Genomic DNA, 12,630 nt, shown 5'->3' on the forward strand with positions numbered 1-12,630 from the left:
ATTTCAGTTCAGTAATTACCACAAGAACAGCCAGTTCTTGTTAAAGCCCAAAATCCTTTATTGTCTCTTTCAAAGTCTTGTCTCATTTCCTGGGGCCTGGTTAGCTTTTTTATAGTCCAGATCCTTTATTATCTCCTTTCTGGAGCTGGCCAGCTTTCTGGAGAGCGTTTCAGTCTGGCCTTAGTCTTAGTGGGGGAAGTGCAGGAGTCCAGGCCAGCCACCAGGAAGATCGAATTGAATTTCTCCTCTTGGTTCTAAGAACTAAAGCTCCTGCCACCAGTCCTTTGCCTTCTCTCCAAATGCCTCTGAATCTCCCTGGCTGAGGCTTCTAGCTTATATGCTTCACACTGAGTACAAACTAATCATTATATCACTAGGAAACCATTATTTGTTGTAGGATTAAATCAATGCTAAACTAGATTTAACCATTGTCTCCTTAATTCCACTTACCTTGTTTCAAGTTCTGGCCCATAACATCTCCTTGTAGGATTAAATCAATCATACCGAATCATGCTAAATTAGATAACTATTGTCTCTATCAATTCCACTGACTTAGTACATTGTAAGAATCCTTTGTTTCAAGTTCAGAGTTCTGGTCCATAACAGTCTCCAGCTAGAGCTATGAAAGCAGCAGGACATAAAAGCACTGAAGCTCATCCTTCCCACCTCCTAAAATATGCAGTTAGAAGTAATAAAATCCAAAGTCAAGAAGTAGACTGGAAGAACCAGTGGACAAAAAAAGAACCCAAACATAAAGAGCTGCTAGGGAAGCTCAAGAGACAAATATAAAAGACAATGACTTAAAAAACATCTACAAGCAAAATCTCAAAGGAAAATGCTCCCTGTGTACAATCCCAACAAGAAGAATTAGAAAAGTTATTTTAAAAAAAGAACATTCCCCCCCAAAAGAGAAAAATTAATGATTTTAAAAATCAAATGAGAGTAGTAAAGAGGAAAATATGGGAAAAGAAATGAGAGCTAGGCAAAAAAAAGTTATAAAAAGATTGCTTGATAAAAGAGGTACAAAATCTTACAAAAGGAAAAAAAAACTCCTTAAAAATTAGAATTGGCCAAATGGAAACATAAGGACTCCATATGACATCAAAAAATAATAATTTTTTAAAAGTTGAAAGACTGAAAAAATAGAAAATTTGAAATATCTCACAGAAAAAAGCAACTGACTTGGAAAATAAATTCAGTAGAGAAAATTTTTAAATCATTATATTACTTGGAAGCAAGAAACAAAAAGGCACCTAGAATTACATCAAGGTCCTCTGTCTAATTAGATTGCCTCTAAAGCTTCAATATAATTAGACAGAGGCCTTGGTGTAATTCTACTGTATTCTACCATGCTCTCAAAAGAATAGATGGATGGCTTTTGATCTGATTTTTCTTGTGCAGCATAATGAATGTGGAAATATGTTTAGAAGAATTGCACATATTTACCTATATCAGATTGCTTGCTGGCTAGAGGAGGAGGAGAGGGAGAAAAATTTGGAACACAAAGTTTTGCAAAGGTGAATGTTGAAAACTCTTTGCATGTATTTGGAAAAATAAAGAAAAACTTAAAAAAAAGAATAGACAGGTGAGGTGGAAGAATTCATGGGTGGAGGATGAGGGAGGAGCAAAAGAATAGGGAAAATTATCTTACATAAATGAGGAGTACAATGAAGGATTTATATAATAGAAGGGAATGTTGGGGTGGGAAGCACTTGAAGTTCACATTCATCTGAACTGGTTACAGGAGAGAAAACACATGCATGCAAAGTTGGGCATAGAAATTCATGTTACCAACAGGGAAGAAGGACAGAAAAGAATTAAGAAGAAAGGAGCAGGAGGTGGTACAGAATAAAGGGAGACTAGATTAAGGAAGGAAGGCAGGTGTGAGAAGCAAAATAAACTCTTCCAAAGAAAACAGGGAAAAAAGAAGAAAAAGTACAATATAAAAATGGAAGGAAACAAAGTTGGCAATCAAAGCTATAAATGTGAATGGGATGAACACACCTATAAAATGGAAGAAAAGAGAAGACTGGATTAGAAATTAGAATCAAACAATACACTGTTTATAAGAAACAAACATGAAACAGAATACTACCTGGGAGTTAAAATAAAAGACTAGAATAGGATCTATTATTCTTCGGCTGAAGTTAAAACAAAACAAAACAAAAAACCAAACAAGAGGCAGCTAGGTGGTGCAGTGTATAGAGCACCAATTCTGAAGTCAAGAGCACCTGGGTCCAAATCTGGCCTCAAACACTTAACACTTCCTAGCTGTGTGACCTTGGGCAAGTCACTTAACTCCAAATGCCTCAACAAAACAAGCAAACAAAAAAAGCTAAACAAGCTGGGGGTGGGGGGTGGGGACAGTCATGATTTTGACAAAGCTAAAGTAAAAATAGATCTAATTAAGAAAGATAATCAGGGAATATTTTGCTAAAAGGTACTACAGACAACAAATTAATATTAGTATCAAATATATGTATACACACACACACACACACACACACCCCAAATGGTATAGCATCTAAATTCTTAAATGAGTTACAGGAAAAATGGACAGTAGTATAACAGTAGAGAATCTTAATTTACCCCTCTCAGACCTGAAAAATAAAACCAAAAAAAGTATATTATATTATAACTAAATAAGACAGTACCTGAAAGGAATTTTGGAAAAGTTAGATATAGTAGACCTCTGGAAAACACTGACTGGGAACAGGAAGGAATATAACTTTTCTCATCTATGTATGAGACCTCTGCAAAAATTGATTGTGTATTAATAATACATATACCTCAAAAATTGCAGAATACAGAAAAAATGCATGCAAGCAGACATATTAAGTGCATATTTTACTAACCAAAAAAATTACATTCAATAAAGAACCTTTGCAACAAAAATTTAAAATAAATTGGAAACTAAATAAATTAATATAAAGAATGGGAGGGTGAAAGAACAAATAAAAGAAACAATCGATAATTCCATCAAAGATAATAAAAACAATGAAATTACAGGGCAAAATTTGTGAGCTGTAGCCAAAGCAGTAATTAGGAGAAAATATCTATCTCTAAACTATTATATCTATAAAAGACAAAAAGAACAGATCAATGAATTGGGCATGCAACTAAAAAAACTAGAAAAAAACAGTTAATAACTCCAAAATAAAAATCCTGAAAATCAGAGACAAAATTAACAAAATTAAAATTTTAAAAATAAATAAATCTAGGAACTAGTTTTTAAAAATAGATAAGCTGTTATATAATTTGATTAAGGAAAAAAGTGCAAAACCAAAAAAAAACAGTAAAAAGTAAATTTCTAATCAATGAGGAAGAAATAAAAACAATTATTATGAATTATTTCATCTATGACAGTTTCAATAAAACAGTCAAATATTTATAAAAGTATAAACTGTTCATGTTAACAGAATGGAAATAGACTTTATATTACAGAAAAGAGAAATTAAACAAACCATAAATCAACTCTATGATAACACAAGTGTGGTCTACATAAAATACTTGAGAATACACATGTCAAGGCACATACAGGAACTCTATGAACATAATTAGACATTTATTTTCATACAAATAATATTTGAAATAATTGATGAAATATTAGTTACTAATAGAGTATATGAGACAATATATCAAAAATAACCAAATACCAAAATTACTTATTCTGTGTCATACCAATAAAACTACCAAAGGGTTATAGAGCTAAGAAAAAATAATAACAAGACTAATCTGGAGGAACAAAAGATCAAGAATATTAAGGTAATAATAAAAAAAATGGAAAGGAAAGGGAACTTGCAGTATCAGACCTAAAACTATACCACGAAGCTGTAGACATCAAAATAATTTGATCAGATTAGGTACACAATATACAAAAATAAACATAGTAACTAATGTTTAATATACCCCCAAATCTCGATTTTTGGGGACAAAACTTACTATTCAACAAAAACTGTTGGGAAAACCAGAAAGCAATCTGGCAAGATCTAGATGTATAGTAACATCTCAATGGTATGCCAACTCAAGCTCAAAATGGGTATATGATTTAGACATAAAGGTTCCTTGTTTATGGAGCATGGAAGAAATAATCTGTTAGCTGTATAGATGAGGAAGAGTTCATGATCAAACAAGAGATATTGTGGTTCAGAGGCCATTAAAATATGTAATTTTCATTGCATACAATTTAAAGTTTTTTGTATAAGCAAAACTAATGCAGATAAATTAAAGAGAAAAAATCTATATGGTAACTTTCTCTGATAGATAACTCAGCCAATTTTACAAGAAAAAGAATTGATAAATATCTAAAAGATAAGAATGAGAAATTCTCAAAGGAAGAAATCCAAGTTAGCTATCAATAGCCATATGAATAAACGCTCTAAATTACTAATAACTAAAGAAATGCAAATTAAAACAATTCCAAGGTATCACTTCGAACCCTTAGTTTGGCAAAGATTGTTAGGAGTGCCAGAACTCTGAAAAAGTGTACTTGAATCAAGGACAGCAGGGTAGTTATAGTTAAACACCTACTCAACGTGAGATAATGGTTCTCTACACATATATTTAATGTAATATGGTGATGTAATCGTTGTACATACTCAGTTGCTGTAGTGATGTAATTGTACTGAAGTATTTAAGGGCTGGGAGAACTGGAAATGAGCCTCTCAGCATGGACACAGAAGAGTCTCAGACATAGACACAGAGAAGATTTGGGACTCCATCTTTGACTAGCCTCCTGGTGGTGTCCTGCCTTCATAACTTCTCCACCTAAAGAGTAACGCCTGTTCAGAGATTCCCCCAGAAAGCTAGCCCAGACATTACAAAAGATGACCAAAAAAAAAAAAAAAAAAAGGAAAATTATAAATGTTAAAGGGTATGTGTGGGGGGGAAAGAACATAACACTGTTGGTGGAACTGTGGACTAGCTCAACCATTCTGGAAATAAATTTGGAATTATGCCCGAAAAGCTATTAAACTGTGCATATTGTTTGACCCAATAATACTGCTACTATATATATATTCCCCAAAGAGTAAAAAGATCCATATGTACAAAAATATTTACAACATCTCTTTTTCTGGTGATAAAGAATTAGAAACCAGAGCGGGGGCATCAGTTAGGGGATTGCTGAACAAGTCATAGTATATGAATGTGATGAAAATATTGTGCTATAAAAATGATGAAGAGTTAGATTTCAGAAAAAAATGGGAACATTTGTATAAACTGATGGAAGGTGAAGTGAGTAGAATCAGGAAAACAATTTATATGATAACAGCAATATTATAAAGATAATAAACTTCAGAAGAATTAGTAACTGATCAACACAGAGTGACCAACCATAAATCCAAAGGACTCATAATAAAACATATTACACAGTTCCAAACAATAAACTGATGGAATGAGAGAACAGATTGAAGCATATTTTCTTCTCTCTCATTTTTTTTTATCATGGCTAATATAAGAATTTGTTTCACATGTATTTGTAATGGGTTTTATTTTTCTTGCCATATCAAGAGCTAGAGAAAGGAAAGACAATTCAGAACTAAAAATGAAACTGATTTAAAAAATATTAATAAGATTCTATACTTTTGTTCAATATATGATTTCAGTGAATACAAAATTGTGAATGTGATTTCTTTCCTCCAGGTAGAGTGCCGAGAGGGTTAAGAATGGTACAATAGTAAATCCACATAATATTCTTTTCTCCCACATCACCTAGGATTATACCAGAGATCAGGAAAGAATACAGTCTGAAGTCCCTCTCAAGGTTCTCCATCCTCAATTCCCACTATAATACTGACTCCATGCTTTGGGCTGGTCAGATTCACAGAGGCATCCATGAAACATAATAAAATTCTAAAGGTAGATTTAGATTAGAACCAGAAACTAACTTAAAGAGCTCCTAATTCAACCCTTAATTTCATAGAGGGCACAAATATCTTGATCAAAATCAGAGAATAGCAAAATTGTACTGAAACACAGATCCAGAGTTTTTTCCACTATACCACATTTTCCTCTAAGAATGCTAACTTAAACTTATAATGTTTTAAGGTAATTGGTCAGTCAATAAATATTAATACCATATCTACAATTCTGATGGATATGGCTCTCTTCAACAATGAGATGATTCAAACTAGTTCCAGTTGTTTAATAATGAAGAGAGTCAGCTACACCTAGAGAGAGAACTATGGAAAATGAGTGTGGATCACAACAATAGCATTTCTATCCTTTCTGTTATGGTTTGCTTGCATTTTTGTTTTCCTTCTTGGGTTTTTTCTTTCTTTCTAGATCTGATTTTTCTTGTGCAGCAAGATAACTGTATAAATATGTATATATATATTGGATTTAACATATACTTTAACATATTTAACATGTATTGGACTACCTGCCATCTACAGGAGGGGTTGGGGGGAAAAAGGGGAAAAGTTGGAACTGAAGGTTTTACAGGAGTCAATATTGAAAAATTACCCATGCATATGTTTTATAAATAAAAAGCTATAATAAAAAAAATACCATATCTACTGTGTGCCAGGCACTATTCTAAGCTCTGGAGATAAAAAGAAAGACAAAAAACAGCCTCGGTTCTAAAGGAGGTCACAAAGTGAAGGAAACATTCAAATATCTATGTACAAACAAGCTCTCTCCACGATAATTTGGAAATAATCATCAACGGAAAAGCATTACTAGCATTAAATGGGATTAGGAATGGCTTTTTGTAGAAAATAAATTATTGCTTGCCATATAGAGAAGGGGATGGGAGAAAGGGAAGAAAAAAAAAATCTGAAACACAGGTTTTGCAGGGGTGAATGTTGAAAATTATCTGTGCATGTGTTTTGAAAATAAATAGCTTAATTTTTTTTTTAGTTGAGATATGTTGTAAGGCAGGGAAGGCACTGGGGAGAATATTTCCAGCATGCACAACAACTAGGGAAAATGCCTTGGAGTCAAGAGATTGAGTGTATTGTTCAAGAAACACCAGGTGGTCAGTGAATCACAGAATACATGGAGGGGATAAGATGGTTATAAAGTGTAAAAAGACTGAAAAAGTAGCAAAGGGGCAAGTTATTAAGGCTTTTGAATGCCAGAGAATTTATATTTGGTCCTGGAGGCAATAGGAAGCCCCATGAATTTATTGAAATGGGAAGAGGGACTGGTGGGAAGAGACTTGAAGAGGTAGGAATACCAACCAGCAGACTTTTGAAATAACTTAGGAAAGAGATCTACACCAGAACTGTGACAGTGTTAAAGAAGGGGACATATTCAAGAGATATGATAAAATCAAAGTTCTTAGCAACAAATTGGATGATATAAGGAATGAGTGAGTTATAAGTTTAAGATGCCACTTAGTAGTTAATGACTTGATAGCTCTGTACCCCACAGTATTTAGTGAAATGTCCAAAGAACAATAGTTTTCTATTGTTTAGAATATATGTCAATGATTTGAATAAAGGTATAAATGGCATGCTTGTCAAATCTATATGAGTGATCACATGAGTGATCAGTGGAAGGAACAGCTAATTCTTTGTTTAAGAGTCAAGATTTTGACAGGCTATTTGACTGGTTGAATCTAACAAGATAAAAGTCAGTAGGGATAAATGAAAAGTCCTATCAATTTCACAAATACAAGATGGAGACTTAGTTAAATAGCAGTTTGAAAAAGACCTGAGCATTTATGAGTTGAGGCAACAAAGTAAATTGACAGCCAAAAAGGATTATGTGACTTTGAGCTTCATTAAGGGACACAGTTTTCTGGAATAAGAGAGCGATGATTCCTTTATATTTAGTTACAGTCAGACTTTATTTGGAGTATTATATTCAGTTCTGTGAATCAGAGTAGTTTAGGAAGAATACTGACAAGTAAAAAAGCAGCCAGAAGAAGACAACCAATATGGTGTCTGATGCCATGTTAAATAAATGGTTGAAAGAACTAAGGATATTTAATTTGGAAAAGATTCTAGGGGGAGAAGATGGGTATATTCAAGTAACTGAAAGACAGCTATATGGAAGGGCAGATAGGTGGCATAGTCAGTAAAGTACCAGACCTGGAGTCAGGAAGTGGTTATATAGACATTCAGTCATGTCCAACTCTTCATGATTCCATTGGCCATGGCACACCAAACCCTTCTATTCTCTACTATCTCCCAAAGTCTTTCTTTCTAAACTATTGTTCATTGCTGTACCCCTACTTCCCAACATCAGGGTCTTTCCAAATGAATCCTATCTTCTTATTATGTGGTCAAAGTATTTAAGCTTCAATTTCAGTATTTAACCTAATGAATAATATGAATTATTTTCTTTTAAGTTTTGGTTGATTTGATCTCCTTGCTGTCAGTGGGACTCTCAAAAATTTTCTTCAACACAATTTGAAAGCATCAGTTCTATAGTGTCCAGCTTTCTTTATAGTCCAGCTCTCACAATCATGCAATATTATAGAAAAAAGCACAGCTTAGACTATATGGACTTTTGTCAGCAAGATTGTTTGTGCTTTTTAATATGCTATCAGAATTTGCCAAAATTTGCCATAGTTTTCTTCCCAAAGAGCAAATATCTTTTAATTTCATGGTTGCACTTGCCATTTGCAATGATCACTGAGCCTAAGAATACAAAATATGACACTGTTTCCATTTCTTCTTCCTCTTCTTGTCAGGAAGTAATAGGACTGGTTGCCATAATTTTAGATTTTTTTATATTAAGCTTCATTCAGCTTTTACACTTTCCTCTTTTGTCCCCACCAAAAGGCTTCTTAATTCTTCACTTTCTGCCATTCAGAGTGGTATCATCTACATATCTGAGATTGTTGCTATTTCTCCCAGCAACTTAATTCCAGCTTTTAATTCATCCAGCCCGGTATTTTACATGATGCATTGAATATGAGTGAAATAAATAAGGTGACGACATAGTTTTGTCATACCCCTTTTCCAATCTTAAGTGATGTTTCTTCTTTGGTTCTTACTTGCTTCTTAACCCACAAACAGGCTCCTCAGGAGACAGGTAAGATGATCTGGTATTCCTATCTCTTTGAGGATTTGCTACATTTTGTTCTTATCCATATTCAAAAGCTTTTAGTATAAGTCAATAAAGATATTTTTTTCCTGGAAATTCCTTGCTTCTCTATATTCTTGCCACTTCTTATTCTTTTCTACTTGTATTAAGTTCCTATTGTTTTTTACTTTTATGTCCATTTTTACATGAAACTTTCTCTTGATACCTCTAATTTTCTTCAAAACACCTCTTATCTTCACCATTTTATTATTTTCTTCTATTTCTTTGCATTATCCATTTAAGAAAACCTTATTTTGAGAGAGCATTCTAGGAATATAGAAGAATAGGTCAGAAAATTCTGAGCTCTCTAATTTCCCTCACAAAACTGCACTTCTAGGTGAACATAGAGCAGCTAGAAACAAATAGGAGTTGGGGTAGAATAGTGGTCATCCTGGTTCAATCAGACACTTGCAGGAGGATGGAATTTTTAGCTTGGGGTTCAAAGGGAAGAACTAAAGGAAGACCTGAAGCCAAAAGCACCTCTCCCCACGACAAGAGGCAATTACACTAACAAGTTCTTATTTTTTTAAAAATGAGCAGGCAAAGGAGAAAGAATTCAACCAGAGAAAATTATTCATGGGAACAGGGAAGACCAGGATTCATCTTTACACAAGGGCATTTAAGTAAAAAAAACCCTCTCCTACATGTAAAATGGGTAGCTGTTCCCCCCAAAAATTTACTGAAAAATTCAAAAAATACTTTAAAATTTAATGAATGATTGAGGAAAAGCATTAAAATACTAAGAACAATCCAAGAAAAATAAGATTATGAAAAGAAAGTCAACCAATTAGAAAAGGAGATCCAGAGTTTTAAGGAAGAATATGACTTTGAAAATTAGAATTGAGCAAGGGGAAGCCAGTGAAGTTATAAGAAATCAAGAAATAATAAAACAAAAGATAAAGAATGGAAAAAAAACCAAAGAGAATATGAAGTATCTCAGAAACACCTAGAGATCCTGGAGGACTGTTCAAGAGGAGAAAATATAATTGGACTATGTGAAGCTATGACCACAAAAGAATCTGGATACAATAATGAAAGAAATGATTGAAGAAAATTGTCCTGAAGTTTAAAACAAAAAGAAAAAGTAGAAGCAGAAAAATTATTCATCACCATCTGAAAGAGATTTTTACAAGAAAAACCTATAGGAACTTTACTGCTAAATTTCAAAACCTTCATATCAAAAAGAAAATTTTACAGGCAACAGCGACAAAAAATACAATTCCAGTACACTGGAGCTATAATCCGAATTATACAAGATCTATCAGCAGCTACAATAAAAGACTGTAGGTCTTGGAATACCATATATCAAAGATCTAAAGAACTAAGATTGTGACTGAAAATATTATATTCAGTAAAATTAAGCATAATATGAACAACAACAAAAAAGGATATTCAATGAATTGCCAGATTTTCAGGATTTTATGGCAAACAAACCTGAACTTCATAGAAAATTTGGCATATAATGAGTTAATATCAAAGATTAGTTTCAAGGGACTTAATAAGGACAAAGTGTTTATGTTTTATGCATGATTCAGTGACAAGTCCTCTCCCTCCAAAGGCTGATTCTTCCTTAGATGTTCACTCAAGGGCACCTCAAAGGATCACTGGGAAAGTATTCCTGCTCAGAAAGCCATAGTCTGTAGAGCTCCAAGCCTCAATGATTTCTCAAAGGGTCACCTGACTCATTCAGCTAATAGGAGCCTGGAAACTGCCCAATTGATCAGCAAAGGGACCAAAGGATATAGGTAAATGGTGTTTGAGGATCGGGGCCTGATGAAACAGGCCAGCTCTGGTAACTCAAAATCACAATCAACAAATAATTATAGCTAGCATTTAGAGAAGGCTTTACAAATAAATACTGACTCATTTTACTATCACGGCAACCCTGGGAAGAGGTCGGTCCTATTATTATTATTCCTGTTTTACAGAAGAGGAAACTGAAATAGGTTAAAATGATTTGTTCAGGGCCACAGAGCTAGTAAGTATCTGAATTCGGGTCTTCCCAACTCCAAGTGTGATGTTCTATTTATTATGCTATATAATACAAATCCATCCTCCATGCTGAGGAAAGTACCAAGTTTGAAAATCCAGTACCTGCCCTCAGAATGCCCACAAGTACCTTATTAGAATGTACAAACTTGGGGTCAGGGACTGGTATTTGTTGTTGTTTTGTTCTTGGATTCCTACGTTCCACTCCTAAAAGGAGTGGTTATTTGGAGAGCTGACCTTGGAGCTAGGAAGACATAGGCTCAAGTGGCATCTCTTATGCAAAATAGCTATATGACCCTGGCAGCACACCACTTGACCTCTTGTTTCCCTAGGTACCTATCTAAGGCTTCAAATTCCAAAATAAATGCCCACCTGCATTTATATGGGAGTTTCTTCACCTAAGGGCACCCCACTCTGAAACTAAGATTTGGTTCTTATTCCCCAGAGCATAGCTCAATGCCTTGAACTTTGGTGCAGAGTAAATGTTTGATGGATGAAGTGAGAACCTAGTACAAAGAGAAGATAAACATACACAATTGCTGGAATACATGAAAGTATAATGAAAAAAAACATCTTGTGAAATAACAGGACCAATGTTCAAATCTCAGCTGTTTCCATCTAGGTGATTATGGCAAAATAGCTCACCTCTATGGACCTCAGTTTCCTCATCTGTAAAATGAAAATATTGGACTAGATAGCTTCTAAAGTCTCTTGCAGCATTAAATCTATAATCCTGTGAAGCATAATAAATATGCAACCTTATGGAATAATTTGATATAAAATAGTCAAAAGCATATATGACTAGGAAAAATAAACTAGTCATTCAAGGAATTTGAACAGAATACATAGGGAAAGGTAACAAGAATTTTGTCCTAAGACACTGAAATTTAGAGTACTCTGAGTATGTCAACATCAGCAGAAGAAAATGACTTAGTCCCTGGTTGACAAGAATACTAGTTAAAATAAAAAGCCACCAAAAGGCATGCTTCCTCTCTCCAGCAACTATATTCCCTAATCAGCTCCTCCCCATCTGGCTCAGCTCTGCTCCTTTCCTCAAGTGGCAGCCTCCCAACTGTAGTCTTAAGGTATACCAGGCTCTATCTCTTCACCACAGAGTAGAGCCACAGGATCTCTCCTCATTCTCCACCTTCCCACCCATAACTGAATGTGTCTTTAGAAGCTGATCTGAGGGTTCGAGTCTTATAGTTTAAGGTGCTGAATCCTCCATGGACAATTTTTGAAAAGACTTGGACAAAAACTGATGGTTAAGATGAAAGAGTTGCAACCTCAATTGGGGATGGGAGCCCTTACATCATTAAGAGTCACTGCCTGGGAGAAATACAAGCAAACTGTAAAGGGAGGTCATAGCTCAGAGCATCATAAAATGTCAGAACCTGAAGAGCTCTCAAAAAAAAAAAAAAAACATCTCCTTCAACTCATTCTTTATTCTCATTTTAGAGAGGAATCCCAGAAAATTTAAGTGACACAAGCAGCAGAGAAGGAAAGATTTGAATTCAGGTTCTCTAATTCTAAATGTTTCTTTCCATTTCTTTTCATTTTCCTGCCCTGCCTTTCTCAAATTCAGGGGGACAGTGACTAATT

This window comes from Antechinus flavipes, chromosome 3 (assembly GCF_016432865.1).
Source record: "Antechinus flavipes isolate AdamAnt ecotype Samford, QLD, Australia chromosome 3, AdamAnt_v2, whole genome shotgun sequence".
Taxonomy (NCBI): domain Eukaryota; kingdom Metazoa; phylum Chordata; class Mammalia; order Dasyuromorphia; family Dasyuridae; genus Antechinus; species Antechinus flavipes.